Genomic DNA, 23,686 nt, shown 5'->3' with positions numbered 1-23,686 from the left:
TATTTTAATTGACTACAATTAACAATTATTTTTGTTTGGTAAAATGCTAATGAAAAAACTCACAGCTGAAAAGAAAAAATGTTAAACACAATGAATGAGGAAGAAAAATATTTTCAGGTATTTTCTTTTACAGCTTTCTAATTCTAGCATCTACATGAAGAAGAACTTGTTTGTTTTTGACCCTGAAAAAGTAGAAAAGCCAGAGACTCCATAAAGTCCACTAGGAACTTTTCTATTGCTATTGGTTTTACATGGAAGGTGCACAGACACTGTGGTGATAAGTAGCAGTATAAAATCCTAAAGTAGTCACATCATGTCTAATATGATGAAACAAAGTTCTTCATGTGACCTGGAGTGACCTGAACCCAAGGTAACAAATTTTCAAAGTTGTAATTTGGTTTATTTTGTTTTGTTTATAGATGGTAGCATTTCATCAAGATTTTCCAAAAGAAAATGAGCTATTTTAACATGCAAAGTGTCTTGGGCTGGGTTAGTCATTACATCATCCTCCAGAGATATAGAAGCAACTAGAATGAAAAGTTTTGGAATGTTTCTTGCACACAAATACTTCTTTTTTTAAAGCTCTTGTAACCTGCCTTCTTTCTGAATCACTTTTAAACATAGCCATTAGCTTAGAAGGAATCTTTGCTCTTTTATCTATGTTTGTTATCCCCTATCTCTTCCACAGTTATTCTCATTCTGTTATACTTAAATGGAATTGTCTCAACCAGCCAGTCGATTGGGACAACTAGTTAGTGATCCACAACAGACTAGCTCTGAATAATTTTATCATGGTCAGATCATTGCTCCCTGATTGGCTATTGAAGACCCTTGAGTAACCAAATCAAAGCACAAAGATTTGAATATTGAATGCATCCATGTGCAGCACAGATCTCATAACCTCCACTCTTCACCATGAGAAAATGGGTGTTGATCATAACTATTCATCCCCACACTCAAATTATGAGCATCTGCTGTAGATTTCTCTCTCCAAATACATAGATATGAACATGCTCAGAACTCAGAGATACCTAGTGCTACCTAATGAGGAATGGAAGAAATTTCCCCCACTAAGAAATGATGTAATGCATGTGGAGTTCATGATATATAGTTGGGGACTTGCTACACCTGAAAAGAGGTGTAGTCTGCTAAATCTTGTGGTTTTCTGTCATTGTGCAAGGCAGAAGGACTATGATTCTCAGCCTACTAGGGGCGCTGGAACAATTTGTATAGTGGGGGTGCTGAGAGCCATGGAACCAAACTGTAAACCCTGCGTATGATGGAAACCACTTCAAGCAAGGGGTGCGGCATCACCCCCAGCACTTCTACTTCCAGCACCTATGCACCCTATCAAGGCACATCTCCTTTTGGTCCATGGTAGCACTAGCAGCTCACATACCCCACATCTGTAGACAAATTATGATTGTCCACGTAGGGTTGCTCTGAGGGGCAAAAGGGCTCCTTGTGCCCTCTCCACCACCAGGACACCCAATAATTGGGCCCTAAACTTTTATTGGTGACCAATCCGACTGAAGGATCCTTTCCAATAGACTTCAGGTTTGTGCCTAAAAAAGAGCTCCAATGTTTTCTAATCACTTTCAGCAACTTAAAAATGAAGATCATTATAAACACCAATCTTAGCAGCATATTAATATCCTTCCCCCTCCAATATATTTAATCCTGAAGGGCCGATGCACTGGCTTCTATTTTAGGAGGTGAAAGCAGGTAGTCACCAAAGTTTTATTAAGAACAGAATTTCTTCAAGATTTTGCATCACTTAAATAAGTCATAAACAAAGAGTGGTGCAGTATTTACTGTGCCATTAAGGTAAACAAAAATATCAACCCACAGGTAATTATGAAACAGATTGACTCTGGCAGGTGGGTTTCAGCAATCTGGTTCTGATTTTCAAACAAGGGATTAGAGCCAAAACATATCCTTGCTATAATAAATTAACTATATTCCAATACTTATGTGGTTCATTTCTTTGCACTTCTACTTTCATTTTACATCAGCGAAGGTTGGAATTTTTGATTTAACAACAGGCCTTTTCAGCTCTTAATCTGCATTGCACCAAGTGTTCTTTTTATTGTAGAGCTCTTGGATTTTGCACGGTGAACCCTGAGATGAAAAGTGAACCAACTAGGATACCTGTTCAGTGCAGACCCCAAGAAAGAAATATATGTAGTCTATTTATTAGGCAAGGGGAAACTCAGACATTAAATGGGTAGTCAATGAAGTGGAGAGATACAAGGATCCAGAGGACAGGAGCTGCAGAAAAGAAATCTCTTGCACCAACAACAGTGATACCAAAAGACAAGACACAGAGTACAGCATTAGTCAAGTGGAGGGAGCAAGGAGAGCACTAGCAGAAGATTGTAGCAAGTTTTTAAATCATTTTAAAAACTGAGGGAAATGGTTAATTTTATTTGTACTAAGATCTTTAATACAAACTAGTTAATTACTTTGGGTAACATTTTCAAAAGTTCCCGAGTGATTTAAGATCCCCCTGCTTCCCGCAGCTCCCATTGGCCAGGAACGGTGAATTGCAGCCACTGGGAGCTATGGGGGGCCGTGCCAGCAGACAGTTAATGTCAGCAAAATGTCTCGCGGCTCACGATCAGATTACCGTCATGGGCTGCATGTGGCCCGTAGGCCACACGTTGCCCACCACTGGACTAGATGATCACAATGATCCCTTCTGGCCTTGTAATCTATGGATCTACAAAACTTTGCCCACTTCTCATATCCATTCAGAAGGCTTCCGTAAAGATAATTCTCCAAGGCCATCATTCTGACAAAGTCACCCCTCTCTTTACATCCCTTCTCTGCCCCCACCTTCTCTATCCCATCAAACATTAGCTGCTTGTCTCCACTTTCAAAACTCTTCATAGCTAATCCCCACCTTACCTATTATCTCACTGACTATTGAGATGTCAACTCCCACCTCTGATAAGCCCATGATCCCATCCGCCACTGCCCACTTGTTATATTTACAAACAAAAACTTTTGTGCCTTCTTCCATGCTGCCCCTCATACTTGGGAGGAGCTTCCAGTGCACATCTGCAAAACTACCCCATATCCTTCTTCAGATCCCTCCTCTTTTGCGTTGACACCTACAAAATAGTTGACAATGGCTAGGCCTGCCTTGGTCTGTCATGCTGACCAATATTGTGTCATTGTTATTTCCCCTCTGTCTGTCTGTATCCATTTCTTGTCTCCTGTTATACCTAGACTGTAAACTTTTTGGGGCAGAGACTGTATTTATTCTGTGTTTGTGAAGCACTGAGGCTGCTAGACATTTATTAAAATAAATAAATAGATAATAAAGCCATTGCATATATACTAAAAAACAAAAGTCAACATGCTATCACTACATATGAAAAATTAGTGATGATACATGTCAAACTAAAGACTACAAAATACAAGATCACTGTAACTTAAAAGCAACTTACTTTTAAAGAAGAACAGGAGTACTTGTGGCACCTTAGAGACTAATAAATTTATTTGAGCATAAGCTTTCATGGGCAAATAAATTTGTTAGTCTCTAAGGTGCCACAAGTACTCCTGTTCTTTTTATGGATATAGACTAACACGGCTGCTACTCTGAAACCTTACTTTGAAAGGTTCTTTACCTTTTTTTCCCCTGTAACAGCTAGTAGCATGGTCCACTGAATACCACAAAGGATAGGAAATAAACAATTGGACCAGATCCTCAGCTGATGTAAACTGATATAGCTCCAATGCGTCTCAGTCGACTTTGCCCATGACTGATGTGTGACCTCAAAGCAGTCACATGTCCTCTTTGTGCCTCAATTTCCTTATCTTTAAGTAAGAAAATGTGGGTAATACTTTCCTTTGTAAAGTCCTTTGCATGTAAATCACTATATCAATGACATTTTTTGTAATATCTAGCAATATAGTAAATTGAAAAGGGCAGCATTTTGACAGAGAAACATTCTCTTCTTCAATTCACTCTGTGAAGCTCTGCTATCGCATAATCTGTAGACATGTGAATGAGTGAAGAATAGACATTAGGAATCTGCAAAGCCCATCAGAGAGAATTTTATCCAGACTGCCATTCAAATAGAATTGTTCAAAAATGGTAACAATTCCACCATATCCAGAAAGGCCAAAAGGACTAAATTTTGCCTTTGGAGCAGGGAAAGGTGGCAAATTCAAAATTAATAAAAGGCAATACTTTTTTCCCAGAATACATAATTTGACTGTAGACCTCATTGTCACATGATGTCATTGATGCCAAGAACATAGCAAGAGTCAAAGGTGGATTGGATGCTTGTGTGTTTGATTTAAACACTGTAATTTTGCTAATCTTTAACTATTAGGGATTAGGATGAGACCTTCATGTGGGACAGATTATCCAACGTGCTTACTCTGAGGTTTTTTGCACTTTTCTCTGAAGCATCTCTTGCCAGACATTATCAGAGACAGAATACTGGATTAAATAGACCAGGGGTCAGCAACCTTCAGCACGCGGCCCATCAGGGTAATCTGCTGGCGGGCCACGAGACATTTTGTTTATATTGACTGTCCACAGGCACGGTCCCCCGCAGCTCCCAATGGCCATGGTTCACCGTTTACGGCCAATGGGAGCTGCAGGAAGTGGAGGCCAGCACATCCCTGCGGCTCCCATTGGCCAGGAATGGCGAACTGCGGCCTCTGGGAGCTGTGGGGGGCCATGCCTGCAGACGGTCAACAAAATGTCTTGCGGCCCACCAGCAGATTAACCCGACGGGCCTCGTGCCAAAGGTTGCTGACCCCTGAAATAGACTATGAGTCTGAACCAATATGGCAATTCCTACATTTCTGCCTTTTGGAGAAAAGTCAATTATAGATTCAAATGCCAACCAAAAATGCAAGCCACAACAATTATATGCATCTGCATGAACATATTGGATACTTTGGTTCCCAGATGGCTAATTTCTTCACATAAAATGTGAGCATACTTGAAAGGATGGCTGTAAACACAATTATGAGAATGCAAAACTCAGGCTGAGTTGAGGCAAGTTGAATTATCGGTCTCTAGAAACACTTTAAAAAGGCAAATATTTGGATTTATTATTATTTTTTTGTGTCATGCATCAAGTATCCAGTTCCCATTGTGCTAAGCACTATACACACACGTAGTGAAGACAGACTTCAAGTTCTTACAGGAAGGGACTTAGTGCATGGATGCTTATTTTTCATTCTTGTGCCAACCTCCAGCTACACATGTCAGTTAGGTAGGCTGACAATCACCTCTTCTATTCATCAATAGCCAGGAACCTCTTGTGTAGATGTAAGTGATTTTTTTGTTAGAACTGTTTAGACCTTGTCTAAAGAATATCCCAATAAGACGAAAACAATACAATAATATTACATATTAGGAAATTAGTGCACAATAAATGCATGTACATATTGCTAAGGACTGTGTGTGTGGAGTTGAATCCAATATGAGACTTTATATCTCAATAGCTGCTGTGCAGTAGAAGTAACCGGACAACATCCAATTTTAACAGCAGCTGGCGGGTGAGTAGATGGAAACAGATTTGAGCTCTTGCACAAACACTGTCATGATTTCCCAGATCTTTACTGCACCACATAAGAAGGAAAGGAACCTTTACTCCCTTGGATAATCATAGAATCATAGAATATCAGAGTTGGAAGGGACCTCAGGAGGTCATCTAGTCCAACCCCCTGCTCAAAGCAGGACGAATCCCCAACTAAATCATCCCAGCCCAGGGCTTTGTCAAGCTGGACCTTAAAAACCTCTAAGGAAGGAGATTCCACCAACTCCCTAGGTAACCCATTCCAGTGCTTCACCACTCTCCTGATGATAAACAGCCTGCATGCCCTCCAGCCAAAACTGCCATTTTAGGATGACTAATGACAGGCAGCTTCAAATCTTAATAACTCTGACAAACATGAGGTACAACTGTATCTACAGAACAAATACCGTTAAAAACAACCACCAACATATGGACTCTAATCCTAGAGAAAGAGAGATTTCGGCTTACTGCATAATGTAGGTACCCAACAGCCTACAGTTAAAAGCTGTTTTAGGCCCATTACTAGAGATGAGTTTTCTTCTCCCTGCAAAAACAGTTTGCTGCACAATATATACAAGGTTAAATATATGCTCCAACCTTTTCTGCCAGGTCTATGGCATCTACTCTGCTAAATGTTCCTCACTAAACACACACACAATCACTCCAGATTCTCCCATGTGTAACCCTTCTGCCAGGTGGAGCCAGCAGCAACCAGGGACGGATTCAATATCTAGGGGTTCCTTTCCATTGATACAACATAGAACCGGCTTCAGCCCCAACCCAGTAACCTGGGAAAATTACACACTACCCCTAGTGGCCTCTGAGAGGCAATACTTTCACTTGCAAGCACAGAGTCTGTGTGTAGAAAAGAAACTTTTAATAAAAGGAGGGAAGTAACTCGGCGTTAATTTGGGAAAACACCACAAACCTGGTTCACAAACAAACCTTGAGCAAAAGACTGACCCCCAAGTAAGTTGGGCAATGTCCTTTTCCCCTCAGGGTCACAAGTCCAGCAAATGTGAATGCATCAGACAAGCTGGCATGATCCTTTTATTGGGCTAAGAAAAAATATATATTATTACTCTACAAGTTTCATGACTTCCAAAACCCAGCTATAGAGGAAGAAATTAATTGAAAAGAAATTCCCTTTTTGAGACTAAAAACCAACTTTTTTTATTTTTATTCGTGTTCAATGAATTTTCTAGGAGTCAGTCCTGGTAAATATATTATTACTGGGCCAGCTGGTGTAGATTAGCATAACTCCACTGATGTGCAGCTAAGGATCTGGAGAATAAAATGATGCCAGTTGCCAATCTGGTCTGCTATTTTCTTTACAGCCATTGATATTTTTTAAGCTTTGATTTTTTTTAAGCTTTAAATGTAGAGAAAAGATAGAGTTAACAGGTTTCAATAGCTCTATTATATGTTCCTCTCTTTCTGTGGAGACAGCGAACTCAGTTCACCTGCAATTTGACCAAAAAAAAAAAAAGGTAATGGTTGAAATTTAAGTTCTGATTACAGCCTGGGAAGTTTACTTTTCAGGGCAGCACGAGTGTGTGCTTATTGTACATTTCCTGAAGACGCCCCTTCGAGCAAATGCTGCTGAATTTGTATCCATAAAATAAGCCTTAAGGGAGTTCAATTGAAGTTGTTATCTCTATGGAGATGTTTGACTTTAAATGATGCGGAAAAGGCTGAAACAGCACCAATCAGATCTGTACCTGAAAAGAAAGAGAGAGAGAGACTCAGACAATGATTACAGCTCTCCACAATGCTATTGATTTAAAAGTCAAGGGTGGGAAGGAGAGGTGGGATTTGTATTGTGCTGTCTTTTCAGTACAAAATTATAACCAACCAGAGAGGACAAATGCATTAAAGGGACCACAGAAAAGTGAACTGAATAATCAATTAATAGTAACTTCAACTCAATGAGTAAGTTATCAGTATCAAATATCCTCACACTAAATTAGGATATAAAACACCATCACTACCTAAGACTGAACCTACACATTAAACAGAACAAAAATCTGTGCTCCTCTTCAGACTCCACACAAAAATCACAAGTGCACATAGGTTTCACAAGATAAGAGAAGGGGCTCCAGCTAGGGGCTCCACCTGGGAATTCTAAAAGAGTAGCCTTATTGACTTCAATGGATCATCTGTGTAAGTACTAACAACATGAGTAAGGGTTGCAGGATTAGATCCTGGATGCCCAATCAGATTAGAGACCCTGTATTGACTTCTATGTGACATCACAGCACGCCAGTTCACCCTACCTAGCACAGGGAGTCTTAAAATTCACCGATATGGATCAAAGATCATAGAATGGAAGCATTTTTTTCAGGGTTTATTTTTGTTTTGTGACAGAATATTAGCCAATATTAAAAGCTCTCTTTTGTACTAGTGGAAATGGCTTGCACCTTAAGAGCACATGATAAATTAACTAATTTTTCAAATGCCCAATTTAAACTCAAAAATATGTAGCTAAATCCGACTATATTTTAAGCCATCACCCCCTCATGCAACCCTCCCACCTCTTGACCTTATCTTTTTCAGTTTCCCGCTCAGATACGTGTTTCATGAAACAAAAACCTGACTGATTTTCAAACTCAAAGCAAGTTCTTTCCCTATCGCAACCATCAGCTAATTTCCTTAAAACATCATCACATAATCAAAGGGCTCCAGGGACCATCATCCTAACTCTGTCCTGTATGACAGATGGAAGATTCCTTTCTTATAGGTCTAGAGCTCAAGGTTGACAGGAGTCCTTCAGGGAACAATACTCATTTTTTCCAAGTCAGTACCAGCTACAGGTCAACTATAGCACTAACTATTAAAAAACCAAAGACTTTTCCTGTTGATCTGTCAGTGCTCTTTAATGTTAACCTGATGGGCGTACCCATTCTTAATACAATTGTACAAAGCATCAACAAAAGAGCATACATGCATATTATTTTCTGAACTGAACATTTGACCTCACATATTGTTGCCCAGCTTTCATTGGACAAAAATATCCAAGTTATTTGTGTTTGGCCCATTCCCTCCTCTTAGCTCCCTCAATGCTCTTAACCGTGCATTAAAGAACAAAATTGGTAACCTTCACTGGTGTAGCTACTTACGTCTAAACCTCAATAATTAATCCCAAGTGGATGACAAATACTATGCAATTTATTCTCTGTTTGGCTGCAGCTTGAAGGAGCATGTACTCTGAATTAGTGAGCTCTTTGGGTTCAATCTGGAAAGCATATGTTTCCCTTCCATCATTCAATCCATCAAAATGGAAAAAGGTCTGGGAAAGGCACATGGCGCATTTTGATATTACTCATTAACATTAATGTCCTTGTTATAAAGGTATGTTTTATTTGCAGGTAACAAACAGCCCCATGGGCATCTGGGAACACTTTGAATGATTGCCAGAAAAAAAGAAATTTGGGTCATAACTAATGATCAACATCCTCTTTTACTCAAATGAAGCCGTCATAATGTGTCAATCCTTTGGGGGAGCAAGGACCTTTCACCTTACTGAGACCTGCAGTAGCATTAACCTATGCGAGTGAATAGTCCCTTTCCTTTAGAGAGTAGAAAATGGGATCTATACAACAATGTGCACACATATGACACTAAGTATAAAAGAAACTGAGGCTGATTAATTAAGATAGTGGGAGACACAAAAGATGCAGTAGCCTAGAGCATAATACTATACCTTAACTGAAATTGCCTTATTCATCTATGGAACTCCTGTTGGCAGTTTCTCACTGGCATCAATGGTACAGAAGACCAATATTTTATTGCCCTATCATCATTTTGTAACAGATCCATGAAGATGTTACATATGAAATTTAAGCCACAACTCCAGAGATTTTGGGGAAATCTGGAGTTCATGCTGCTGCCCTAGGATTCTATCAAGTCAGTCTTCTACAGAGTTATTTCTCTCATACAATGGAAAAATGTTCAGTGTGGCTGGCCAAAAATTTTCCATCAAAACCAGTTTTTCCAACAGAAAATTGGATTTTAGATCAAACAATTTTTTTTGCGAGACACGTCTCCTTTTCGTGGAAAATGTTTACTTATCAAAAAAACAGAGTTTTCATTTTTCAGACAAAGACTGAAAACTTTGAGTCAAAAACAGAACATTTAAATTCAGAAATACGGTGGCAGTGCCTTGTGTTTGGCTGCCTCATACCTCTATTCTATTCTATGGGTTGGGCTGCCCAGCCAGACTACATCTCCCATGAATGCACCTTGGCCATGGGAGTCCCATGATGCACTGTGGCTACTCTGCTAGAGGGGAAACTGAAGTGCATTAAGAGAAATGTAGTCCAGCCAGGGAGACAATCCCACAGAGGAGAATGGAGGTATGAGACACTAGAATGACAACTCCTAGGATGCACTGTGATGGCATTTCCAACCAGAATGTTCTGTTTTTGATTTTGTGCTGAAAAGCCAAAACTTGCCATGGAAAATTTCAACAATTCTTTTTTCAAAATTTTCTACAGATTTTTTTAACCAGATCTACTGTTCTTTACAGCAGTGTTCTTAGTTAATAAGCACAATGTGCTCTATACTGTACAAGATACAAATAAAGACAATTTGCTCTCCTTTGCACTTGATTCTTCCATGAGTGAGGGGGACTAAGGCCATGCTCTCTTTGCAGTGGTGCCAGTGCTATGGACTTTTTCTGGTCCGTGAGTGCTACTATGGCCATTGTGCTCAGAAATGGGCAAAAATGTTCAACCGAAACTATTTGTGGCAAAAATGCAGATTCAGTGACACCAACACATTTTATGAATTTGTGTTGGTTTCAATGAATTGTTCATGGGGCAGGGGAGAATCTAAAAACTTGAAATGGTTCATATGGATATTTTCTAAAAGAAATGTAATATTTTAGTTCAAATTGACTATTTTAAAAAAAAACACATTTTAAAATGCTCAAAATCTAAGCAAAACAAATAATTTTTCAATTTTTTAGACTTAACAGCAAACTGAATCCCTCCAGATTACCATAAACATATATCCCTAAGTGTCTCAATGTATAGTACTCACCAAAGGAAGGAACAATTATTCCATGGCTATCCCATAGAATACAGATCATAAGAACGGCCATATTGGGTCAGGCTAAAGGTCTATCTAGCCCAGTATCCTGTCTTCAAACAATGGCCAATGCCACGTGCTTCAGAGGGAAGGATCAGAACAGGTAATCATAAAGTGATCCATCCCCTGTCGCCCATTCCCAGCTTCTGGCAAATAGGAGCTAGGGACACCATCCCTGCCCATTCTGGCTAATAGCTACCAATGGACCTATCATCCATTAATTCATCTAGTTCTTTTTTGAACTCTGTTATAGTCTTGGCCTTCACACCATCTCCAGCAAACAATTCCACAGGCTGACTGTGCATTATGTGAAGAAATACTTCCTTTTGTTTGTTTTAAACCTGGTATCTATTAATTTTACTTGGTGACCCGTGGTTCTTGTGTTATGAGAAGGAGTAAATAACACTTCCTTATTCACTTTCTCCATACTAGTCATGATTTTATAGACCTCTATCATATCCCCCCTTAATCATTTCTTTTACAAGATGAAAAGTCCCAATCTTATTAATCTCTCTTCATACAGAATCTGTTCCAAACCCCTAATCATTTTTGTTGCCCTTTTCTGAGCCTTTTCCAATTCCAATATATCTTTTGTGAGATGGGGAAACTATATCTGCCCACAATATTCAAGATGTGGGCATACGATGGATTTATATAGAGGCAATACGATATTTTCTGTCTAATTATCTATCCCTTTCTTAACGATTCCCAACATTCGGTTCACTTTTTTGATTGCCACTGCACATTGAGTGGATGTTTTCCGAGAATATCCACAATGACTCCAAGATCTCTCGAGTGGTAACAGCTAATTTATTCCCCATCATTTTATATGTATAGATGGGATTATGTTTTCTAATGTGCATTATTTTGCATTTATCGACATTGAATTTCATCTGCCATTTTGTTGCCCAGTCACCCAGTTTGGAGGTCCCTTTGTAGCTCTTTGCAGTTTGCTTTGGACTTAACTTTTGAGTAGTTTTGTATCATCTGTAAAATCTTAGTCAATCATATTCTAACATTTGTCATTGTAATTCAAGAGTCCTTCATTGAACTGTAGTTTAAAACTCTTCTGTGTTGCTGTAACTGAAATGACATTCCAGATTTGTGTTTGTATAATGTACATCTCAGATTTCTCCCTAGATGGTCCTTTACATATCAAAGAAAGGAACCTCCTGTTGAAATGTTTTCCTATTCACTTACCCTGGAAAGTCACACATATGTTTTTAAAAAGAACACATGCCTGAGCAGGAGTTGACACTGACTGGAGTTTGGAACTTACCTGCAACAACAGGATACCCTCTTTGTGTACAGCCTGACAGAACATGGGCTATATAGTGCCATAGATCCATTCACAGGACTCTCATTATTGGCTGCAATAGAAACTCTGTTCATATAAAGACAGAATTTGGCCCAGATTAAGTTGTGCACATAGATAAAGCATATATGCCAGATCTTCAGCTGGTGTAAACTGGTATAATGCAGCTATGGTGATTTACACCAGCTGAGGACCTGGTCCTATGGCTCAGAGGGAATCTCTCCATTGGAGGTGGAAAATGTAAATTCCAGCTAAAGTAGCTATATCCACCCTAGCTCTAATTGACTGAACTAGTGTGCTGGGTGTAAACTGGTATAATTGAGTTTTGGTAATTTACACCAGCTGAGGACCTGGTCCTTCAGCTCAGTGGGAGGATGTTGAGAAATTGGAGAGGGTTCAGAGAAGAGGCCACAAGAACGATTAAAGGATTAGAAAACATGCCTTATAGTGATTGAGCTCCTTTAATCTATCTAGTTAGATAACAAAGAGATGGTTCAGGAGTGACTTGATTAGTCTATAAGTACCTATCAGGGGAACAAATATTTAATAATGGGCTCTTCGATCTAGGGGAAGGTATAACAGGATCCAATGGCAGGAAGCTGAAGCTAGACAAATTCAGACTGAAAACAAGGTGTAATTTCTTAATGGTGAGAGTAACTAACCTTTTGAACAATTTACAGAGTCATGATGGATTCTCCATCACTGACAATTTTTAAAATCAAGATTTTATGTTTTCAAAGAAGTATGCTCCAGAATGACTTTGGGGTAAGCTCTGACCTGTATAACACAGGCCATAGGCTAGATGATCACAGTGTCCCTTCTGACCTTGGAATCTAGGGATCTCTGAAACTATATTTACTCTAGGTTTCAGAGTAGCAGCCATGTTAGTCTGTATTCGCAAAAAGAAAAGGAGTACTTGTGGCACCTTAGAGACTAACTCTAGTCACTCAATTAGGCTTCCTACCTGAATAAACTTTATATCTTTAAACCCAAAGAACTCTTCCTATGCTGTTCTATTTTCGGAGTGTAATTTTAACCATCCTGTCAACACTATGTAAACTCACCACTTTTCCCATCAGGACTCATAGCACTGTAAAAGTAGTGCACTCTGTGAGTTTAATACTTAGAGGAAGGGATGAAGGGGCAAGTGCTGATTTTGATAGCTTCAAACTTGGCATCTTTTCTCCATAGAGGTGCTTTCCACCAGCCCCCCAAAACCACTGGTCTGCAGTGAAGTATACAAGACTGACCTTATGCCCAAGACACTGCAGCCAGCTGGCAGCCTGTCTGCAAAACAATTAGTGTCCTTGCATACTAGAAGTCTTCTGTTCAGGATATTGCTGGTATCACATCACCTTTCCAGGCTGAAAACGTTTTCAAGCTGTTGCCTGTGCCTAGTTTCTGTTTTATTTGGAAACTCGGGTGAATACACTGAAATAAAAAGAAATGGTTTGAGTTTGCTACACTCCCAGAAATGTAAGGCATGACCGAAGAAGGGCAAAATACTCCCTTCATTGGTGATGAATATAATCTATTAATTAAATTCTCTCAGCTATAATTCCCATCCCTTGTCTTTGGAATGTGGTGCCTGACTGCTCATTAGGCATCTGCACCAAGACAATATTCTCTCCTCCTCTCCCCCTGAAATAACATGTGTTGAATAGTTGATCTAAATTGAGACAGATACCCAATTTCCACCTGTTGAGCATGAAAAAAAAAATCAATAACCCTCTAAAGCATTACATGTAGTTACAGAACAATGATTTTTTTAAACAGCTCATGTTTTTTTGGAAGTCATATAAGAATTGTTTTTGCAAATGTTGCGTGCAAAAATGAAAACTGCGCCCATGAGTTATTGCATCAACAGAGATGATGGATGGGAATATGAATTAGTGATCAGTGTTTTCTTCCAGTAGGACTGAGTGCATTAATCACATGTTCCTTAACAATCTTACTTCCAAGGCTATGCAAGGAAATCAGAGAGCCTTTTCTAGCCCTGAAATCAAACTCCTCTGGTTTTCCAAAGACATTTCCATTGGGGCTGCTACAGAACCGCACATGACATGAAGCCTACAAAAAACCTGTCAATTATTAGGCTGTAAAGTGTTGAGACCACAGCCTATCATGCTGGCCAATATTGCCTCATTGTTTTCTTATGCTCCCCCATCTATCTGATTCATCTTTTGTCTCTTGTCTTAGATTGTAAGCTCTTTGGGGCGTAGACCTTCTGTTTGTTCTATGCTTGTGCAATGCCTAGCACAATGAGGTTTTGATCCCGGACCAGGTCTCTTAGAAGCTACGATAACACAAACAATAATAATAGTAAGATGTCCCTGAACCTGACTACGAAGGGCAAAAATATGTGTAGTGGAGAGGATTACAGGATGTGGGAACAGGCAGTCTGGAGTGCAAGGATAAAGAATGGTTTTGAGCAGTAATATATTTGAGCATTTTGAAGGTCTACATTAATGACTATGGTCTTCCTGCTGTGGCAATTGAGTGGAGGAAATAATAATGGAGATTGAAAGGCATTCGGCATTTGACCTCTTGTGACCCAGCCATTTTTAGTAGAATACGATAGGGAGTGGGCACATCTGCTCTCAATAGTAAATGTAAAGAATGACCTGCAGCTCTAAGGTCTGAGAAACATAAACTTGTGTTAAAGGAGCAACATTAAGAACCCCTGTAGATTCAATAGGACTTTATGGCGCAAGAATAATTCTATACTCTGCACAATTTTTTTTCTCTTGGAAATCTTTAAAATAATGTTGTGTCAACTACTGATGTTGAAATCACAACTACAACTTGCATCTACGAGGAGTTGACCAGCTAGCTATGGACACCATGCAGGTGCATAGGCTTCAGTAGGCAGAGCTGACAGCTATCATGCCTTGTTCAAAACAAATGCAAAGCACAGTTCAATTCAACCTCCTGAGCACCCACCTGCTCTGCTCCCAATGCTAAGAAATAAACATTGCTCTCAAACAGAGCTGGAAACACATCCTGGGTTATATTGCGACATGCCATTAGGTGAGTGAGAAGTGGGATGATATATACAAGGAACTCTCCCCACCTTGCATGGCCCATGGAAGGGCCTATCAGTTGCAGTCCCTGAAATTAACTTGGCATCACTGTCATAACCTGGCTCCACCTGGGCACAGCAGTGTATTTGCACACAAATGACTGCAAGACCAGGGCTCTAGTGATAGATGTAGTCCCTGCTTCAAAGAGGTTACAATCTAAGAAGACAAGCAACGGACAAAGTGGGGGAGGAAGAAGACAATGGAGTTTATATGATTTTTAATAAGAACATAAAAATGGCCACACTGGGTCAGACCAATGGTCCGTCTAGCTCAATATCCTGTCTTCTGACAGTGGCTAGTGCCAGGTGCTTCAGAGGGAATGAACAGAACAGGGCAATTATCAAGTGATCCATCCCCTGTCATCCAGTCAGAGCTTCTAGCCATCAAAGGCTTAGGGACACCCAGACCATGTGGTTATATCCCTGACCATCTTGGCTAATAGCTATTGATGGACCTATCCTCTAGGAGCTTATCTAATTCTTTTTAAAACCAATTATACTTTTAGCCTTCACAAGATCCCATGGCAATGAGTTCCACAGGTTGATGATGTGTTATGTGAAGTAGTACTTCCTTATGTTTGTTTTAAACCGGCAGCCTATGCCTTTCACCAGGTGATCTCTTGTGTTATGTCAAGGGCTAAACAACACTTCCTTATTCACTTTTTTCACACCACTGATGATTTTATAGTCCTCTATCAGATCACTCCTTAGTCATCTCTTTTCTAAGCTGAATAGTCCCAGTCTTTTAAATCTCTCCTCAAAGGGAAACTGTTCCATACCCCTGATCATTTTTGTTGCCCTTCTCTATACTTCTTCCAATACTAATACATCTTTTTTGAGATGAGGCGATCAGAACTGAATGCAGTATTCAAGGTGTGCGCAGACATGAATTTATATGGTGGCATTATATTTTCTGTCTTAACTATCCCTGTCCTAATGGTTCCTAATATAGTATTCGCTTTTTTGACTGCCACTGCATATTGAGCAGATGTTTTCAGAGAACTATACACAGAGACTCTAAGATCTCTTCCTCTTTCTTTATATCCACATATGCATTTGGACCACAGAAACAATATAAAAATACAGGTCTTTGTAGCCCACCATTTTCCTGGTATGTTTGTAACTAGTATATGACGTATGGCAATATTGTCTCTAGATTGTGAAGTGATCAGCTCTTTCAAAACGTAAGATCAAAACAAACCTTTAAAAACTAAACACTCCCTTTTCCTGTTGTCTTATGTGCAAGGCAAGCAGTCTGCAGAAAGATTTCCCCCCCCCTTTTATGAAGCAGGGGGTGGGGGAGAATAAAAGGCCTAGCCATGTTGTTCTTTACATTGATTAAAGCAACAAGAGCTGTAAGTTTTTTAGGACAGGGCCTGTCTATTGCTCAGTGTCTATACAGTGTCTATCACAATGCAGCCTCCATTTTGTTGGCTCCTAATCGCTACCACAATAAACACAATAATCATAATTAAACAACTATGTTATTTTTCTGTAAAGACCACATAACAGAAACCAGAATCCGATTTTGACTGCAGCCTGCAGCTCACTCTCTACCCTTGCAGCTCAGGGCCACACCTTTCAATATGGAGAGCAGCCTTTTATCTCTACACAGCCATAGCCCACAAAATGGAAGGCTACCATTTTGGTCTCTACACCCCACACAAGGCACAAGAAGATGGAGAATACAGGGAGCAGCATACACATACATATTTCTGCCAGAGCAACATCGAAGAAAACAAGCCCTGTACATAAGACTTATGTTGGGTCGGGGGGGGGGGGGAGGGTAGAATCCATATGTATCTCATGAAAGGAGTAGAGACAACCCTACACAACTTCCATAGCTGGTACTTCTACCTTGGACTGGAAAAGAGGCCACAATTTCTGTGAACCCTTTCTTCATTCCACTAGATCCACATGATCTCCCTTAGCTCATCCTACAAAACCCGTCCATATCAGCCAATGCCACTGGTGCATATACAGCTCTGTCTGCTCAAGGCCCTTTCCACAAATGATGGCAAGCCCCCATTCCCAACATAATGATGTCTTCATTGACAGCCTTCCATTGCTGGGATGCTGCTGACTGGCCGGATTTCCCCTACAAGGCATAGAGAAATATTTGTATCAATACAAACCAAACTTCCCCATAACAACTGACATAAGATAGTTGTAGTAAAGACACACAGCTTGGGTTTATGCTTTACAGTAGATCTGACCATTTGTTTGTTGTTGCTAATCATTTAATATGATTTTTTTCTTCTTCTGCCTACGAAGAACAGCAGACCAGTAACAAACTTAAAAGGGTGCAATTTGGAGAAAAAAAATATTATTTCGGAAGCATTTCCTGTGTCCTTCCTTATCTTACCAGCATCTTTCACTTTTCTTTACATTTTATCTTCTTTAAGAACACTTGTGTTACCGACTGAATCATCTATAAGGCACACATGAAAGGAGGGATGAAAAATAAGCTGTCTAAAGAGCACTACTCTTCAGGAAACTTATTAGCATTTATGGCGTGGTCTCAGGTTACATGGGTTGCATGGAAAGAACAGAGTTTATTTAAATGGCACAAAACACAACTCTCTAGAAGTCAAAAGAAACATTCAGGAACTGTATATTGAGTATGTAAATATGAGAAATCTCTTAGATTTGGGTCAAAGTGAGAAGCTGATAACAGGTACAAGTTATTTTTTTAAAAAGTAAGTCAGCGGGAACGACAGAACTTTTTAAACCCATTAGATGCAGGGAAATGCCATAGAATTCGGGAATGGTGTGCAATTTACAATGGGAGAAATCCCAGGGCTATCACATTCATGACCTACAGACATCCTATGTCTTACTTCCTCCTACCCCCACAAAAAAAAGAGACATACTTAAGGAATAGTTCCACAGACTTCCAAAGCTGATTTCTGCATCTGGAAGACTTCTGAGCTTTTTCAATGGCCAAGTCACAATCGTCACTCCCACATTAATAGAATCTGATTGCTACTGATGTGGATGATAGAAAAACCCTGGAAGTCTCTCCCTTGCAATAAAACAGAATATGTATTTACAGATGATGTGCATGTGCTGCCATATGCACAGCATACAATTAAAACCAAGGCTAGATCTACAGATTTCAGCTCTCCTTGGCTTGAAGAATGATAAAGAGTGCAGAGCTGACATTACTCTAGGAAGCAAAAATGCAAGTGTAGAGGGGGCATTACCTTGTTGTAGGAGGAACTTTTATTCCTCCCTGGCTTTGTTCTCTCCAAGCAGAGGGTCATGATCTGAACTTCCATTATGACTGTTTAAAAATGCATCAAAGGGTCGATGGATAAAAGAATGTTATTTTCCAAAACCACTGGGACACTTCCTGTCAGTTCACATAATTGAGTATTACAGTATTTAAATTACAAATTGAGGATTATTTTTACAGGTGTCATTTTAAATATAATATGAAATTTTTTGACATTACATCAGCCGCGCCACACAAACCAGCTGCAGTTGGCCTTGCATGTGTGATGCACATGGCTGAAATTTTATAATATGACATCATGGACTACAAAAACACACAGTATAAATAGACAATGTAATATTTGAGTGAGAAAATATATATATCACTGGACTCTCCTTCTAGAGCCCCAGATCTAGCAGGGACATGGAAATGTAAACTCTTATTAGAGTTCAGATCAAGAATGCTAAGAAAGGTCATGCAGAAGATGAGTAGAGGTCAGATAGACAGTGCTACAGTGCCCTCGCGTGGACACTAGTTGTTTGTGCATCTACATGCAATTACTTATGAGCAAAGAAAACTAATCCATGCTACATAATGAAGTTAAACAAACGAGACAGACTTAGCCCATAAGAGAGATACAGGTTATGCACACTGGCAAATCTGCAAACCAACACCAAAATGTTAGATCAATTAAAAACAGATCTTTAAAAATCCTGCTGGCTTTTTATCCACCAATTGGTGTTAGTGGCAACAAAGAATCTGCTTTCAACTGTTAACATTTTAAAAAGCCACACTAAATGAGATTATCTCTGTAATTTGTCAGGTTATTTTTATGGTTTTCATCAAATGCTATGTCTGGAAAGCAAAATTCTGCCTTTGCTCATTTATTGAAGTAGCTTGCAACTTCCTTGAGAAGTTATTGCATTGATTCTGAATGAAGTGCTCTGTTGCCATCAAACAATTCTGAGATCAATTGAAAAAAAATGTGTCAACAGCTTTATAATATTTTAATAAAAAGAATGTGAACAACAAATCTTAACAGAAAAATGAAAAATCTCCAGAACTTTCACTATTAGTCTGTACAAAAGTGAGACTTAGTTTTACTTAAATGAAATGTTGGGTTCAATCTAGCCACATTTACTCAGGCAAAAATCCTGTTGAACATTATTCATAAAGAAGGTCTACAAGACTGAAATCTCAGAAGGATACATTTCCAAAACACAGAACTACTGTAGGGACAGCATTTTAATCATGTGCATATCCATGATCCAAGATTTTAAGTTTACCCGGGAATTGTTTTATTGTCTGTTGCAGAGCTAGTTGGCAGAAAAGAATATTATTTCAGGGATCTGGAGAACAAATGTGCAATTAGATATATTGTTAGGTGTTAAGTAAAATTTTGGGTTTCTCCATTTAAAATGCAGAGGGGTCAATTCAGATATAGATTATAACTTGCTGTATCTTTGCATAGTGTAATGGTAACATGGCCTAGTGTGCTAAACAGCTAGCTTGTACTAACTAGACTCCCTAGAGGGCACAAGTTCAAAACCTGATAAATCTGCTCAGATCCCCAAAAGCATAGGAGTTAGGTACCCACATACTCTTGACAATCTGTGTTTCCCTTTTAAAATCTGTAGAATGAAAATTATTTCATAATTTTCTACAGAACATTTCTTCATTTTCCAACCAGCTCTACACCTTTGGGCATTAAACATCAATGTATTAATTTAAGCACATGAATGAAGAGCAAAGGATAGGAAGATGCTGAGTTTAAGTACATTTTTGTAAGATCTGAATATTATCTTGAACTGTTGTTTTTTTCCCCTATCCTTAGTGGGGGAAAGGTTTAGAATTCCAAAGACACATATGAATTAAGTTTAAAGCACAGAACCATGGTTCCTGTAATTCCTGGAGAGAACCAGGATGTGCTGTATGAGGCCTTTCTGGATTATCTTCAAGAGCAGTTTTTTACGTGTTGTGGATCATATGCCTCTGTGTGTTCCTTGTTTCTACCAGTCCCTCACCAACAGAATGGACAGTGAAAAGGGAGGCCAGAATTCGAGTCACTGAGCAGGAGGTCAGGCCTGTAGGTGGTTTGTTCTTTAAATACTAATGGAGATGAAAACTGTGCACAAAAGCAGAGGGGGATCAGGTTTCATGTTAATTAAGGAAGGTGCAATTCAGCACTAATGCTAGGCTACTCTGGATCTAACCCTAGAAAAAGAACAATGTGATAGAACTTACATTTGGGAACATGAAGCCATCCAGAAACTAGTGATCAGAACTTGGGCCAGTGGTCAAAGTAGATTGAAACAGAAGCAGGAGTGCTCATCCTTCCTGCCAAAGGGAGAGGGAACTCCCCTGAACTTGAATTCCTGGCTGAAGCTGGGTGAGATGAGCCCCCTTAAACTACTTTAAAGTCACCTCGTTTTGTTACATATTCAAAATGCAGACCGCTTCATTGAAGACAACTAAACATTCAAGTGAACGCGGGTCATATTTCAAAAATCAAGTGAAGTTTGTTGTTTTGTTTCAAAACTAGGTGAAACCAAGTGGTTTGGGCTCAGTTTCGCCTCAATGATGTTGGGTTCATTCACGTCTGAAATTCAAAACAAACAATATCAAGAGGATGTGAGCCCACGTGGACCAAAACCAAAGCAAATGTTTGCAGGAACCCCTGAGAAATGGAAGTGCTGAGTTCACACTGTTTTAATTATAACGTTAAATTTGAAAGATTCATATGGGTTAGAACCCATGGAAGTGAAGCACAAAGGAAAAGCTTGAGGAAAGCTGACTTAGAGGGAATGTAAACTGCCCTAAGGAATTTCGATTGGAATCTTATAATGTATAGGAAAACTACTGCAGAAAAGTGGGAACTACTTAAAAACCAGCTGGAGAGACCACAATTGAAATTCATCCTGGTTAAATGTAAACATCTAAAAGGGCAATAGAGATCAGTGTGGTTAAGCAAGGATGTAAAGAGTCATACACTGTGCACAAAGAACCTAACACAGGACCTTTAAAATATAACTAGGGCTGGGAACTATATAAAAAATAGGCAGAAGCTAGTTAAAATGAATAATTAGAGGAGTGAAGGGATTTAATGAATGTTAAACTGCAGAGAATGCTTCAGCTAACCATAAAGGCTTCTTTAAAAATATTCATGGAAGACACGAGGCTATTCAGAAGACTGGCCCATAAGCAGGGCTTGGAGCCAGGGACACAGATTTGACAGTGAATCGGATCTCAGTTCTGACTCTAAAGCCCTTCCTCCTGATTTACACCAGCATAAGGAGATCAGACCCAGAGCATTCAGCTTTTTTAACATTTCCTCATAAATAAATCGCTCCCTCAGGTTCCCCAGTGACTATGGTGCTGACTCTAGTCCATTTATGAATTTTAGGGAAATAAGGACTGAAAGAGCTAATGACTTGATGTCAGAGACACACTGATCTAAATCACTGAAGGCTCTGGTCTCAGTTTTTTACTTTGCACATCATTGCATATTTAATCCTGGGTGAAAATTCACCATTTCTGTCCAGGAAATGGATCCTTTTACAGCAAAAGGACAGAACTTCATCTGGGAACCAATTCTCCTATATTCATGAAAGTCTGGGGACAAAATAGCTTGTTAGATTGGAGACAAGCTCAGTCAGAATAATTGGGAGGGAGCTGCAAGTGTGGCACCCCATTGCTTGATTTTGGAACCCTCCTTTATTATTAGTTTGAATTGTTAATGTTATGCTTTGCCAGGACAACCAGTTACATCCATTTCAAAAGTCAGAGTGACCCTGCAGGACAAGGACCAACTTCTAAGTTTTCCTCCCTCCCTTATGTATGTAAACTGTTTCCTAATGGATAGTTAAATCGAATTAGTTCACCAGGAGCACCTTACAATGACCATCCCACAACAAAGCTGTTCAGAAGCATCTGACACAATGGAAAGTAAAACAATGCACTCTGAAGACAGGGCCTCAGCCTGATGTTTGGTGGAAGCGAGATCTTTGGGAGGTTCTTCCATTTCGATAGCATGAAGTACATTGTGAAAATCAAACTGCAACATTTTATGGCTTTTGCTTGAAAACAGGGCCGTTCTGGGTGAAATGATCTCAAAGTATTCCTGTTTACAAGGGATAAACCTTCAGATTTTTGAATTTTGAAATAAGGAATTTTGACTTGCAGATTTTTTCTTCATGAAAACACAGATGCTCCACCACTTTGCAAATATCAGTGTAGAAAATGCCACTGTGTGAAACTTGTGTAGGAAATCAACAGTCCGGGGACTCAAAATTACAAGGAGGCACATCTCATAACAAAGCTCATTGTTTATGAGGAGTCCTATGTCAAAGCACTCAGAGCTCTTTACAATAAGAGGTTATAAAAACACCCGCAATTAAAATAGAAATGTAACAAAACTGCCACCATAAGTTCCCAATCTTGTTAGATGCCCAAAGATGCCTGATAGGTGCTGAATGCTATTGTCACTGAAGCCAATGAGAATTGAGAGTGCTCAGCACTTCTCAGAAGATGCTCTGCACCTTATAGGGTCAGACTCATAATTACTAAGGGAATCTTACCATTGACTTCATTAAGAACAGGATTAGGCCCAAAGACAACACTAGCCTACATCAGGGACCTGATTCAAACACCATCAAAGCCAATGGGAGACTTCACTCTGACATCAATGTGCTTTAAGATCAGCAGTCCAAGGCCCTCTGCGGGGACATGAGTAGGTTTCAGGGGGTCCGCCAAAATAAACCAGAGAGCAGGGCCAGCATTAGACTCACTGGGGCACAGAGCAGAAAGCTAAATCCCAAGCCCTGCTGCTCACAGCCAAAGCCCAAACCCAAGTCCACGCTCCTCCTCCCCGGGCTGAAGCCAAAGTCTGAGCAACTCAGCTTCACGGGGTCCCCTGTGGCATAAGGGCCGTGGGCAATTGCTCTGCTTGCTACCCGTTAACACCAGCCCTGGCTTTTAATCTACTGAAAAACAGTTGTGGCATGGATGGGACATGGAATTTTTATAGCATGTTGGAGGTGGACCCCCGAAGGACAAAGGTTGAGAACTCCTGCTTTAGATCAGGCCTCAGAAGAAAAGGAGTAGCAGAAATAAATAAAAGGGGAATATTCTAAATACAGAGCTGATACTGGCTATAAGACTAATCACTTTAATGCAAAACAAGGTTTGTTGTTAAATAGATGAGAAGAAGGAATGTCCAGGCGAAACGAGTTCCAGACCCCAAAGGCCAGAATTGCAGAGACAAATGATGGTGGCACCCCTCTAAAAGCTGGGCGCCGTCAGAGTGAAGCTATTCACCAGGACAAGTCTCACGTGTGAGAACAGCATGGTGGCACTCCTGTCCACTTGTATTACAGGCCAAATACGGAGTTTGCATCAGAAAAGTTAGTAGAAGGTCTTTTGTGTGCAAAGTA

General features: G+C 39.7%; 1 long non-coding RNA gene across 2 annotated transcripts in view; it reads right to left on the bottom strand.

The window, feature by feature from the left end:
• LOC122459211 overlaps positions 1 to 23,686 on the bottom strand; it is a 227,551-nt gene that overhangs the window by 129,491 nt on the left and 74,374 nt on the right. Inside the window, exon 1 of one of the 2 annotated variants that reach the window (XR_006279735.1) lies at positions 18,244 to 18,322. The exons of the other annotated variant lie outside the window; for it this stretch is intronic. This is a non-coding gene — a long non-coding RNA (uncharacterized LOC122459211). Of the gene's footprint in view, positions 1 to 18,243; positions 18,323 to 23,686 lie in introns of those variants that run through there. 2 annotated transcript variants of the gene reach the window in all.

This window comes from Dermochelys coriacea, chromosome 3, assembly GCF_009764565.3.
Source record: "Dermochelys coriacea isolate rDerCor1 chromosome 3, rDerCor1.pri.v4, whole genome shotgun sequence".
In the NCBI taxonomy this organism is placed as follows: Eukaryota; Metazoa; Chordata; order Testudines; family Dermochelyidae; genus Dermochelys; species Dermochelys coriacea.
This window is presented reverse-complemented; position numbering and strand designations above follow the sequence as displayed.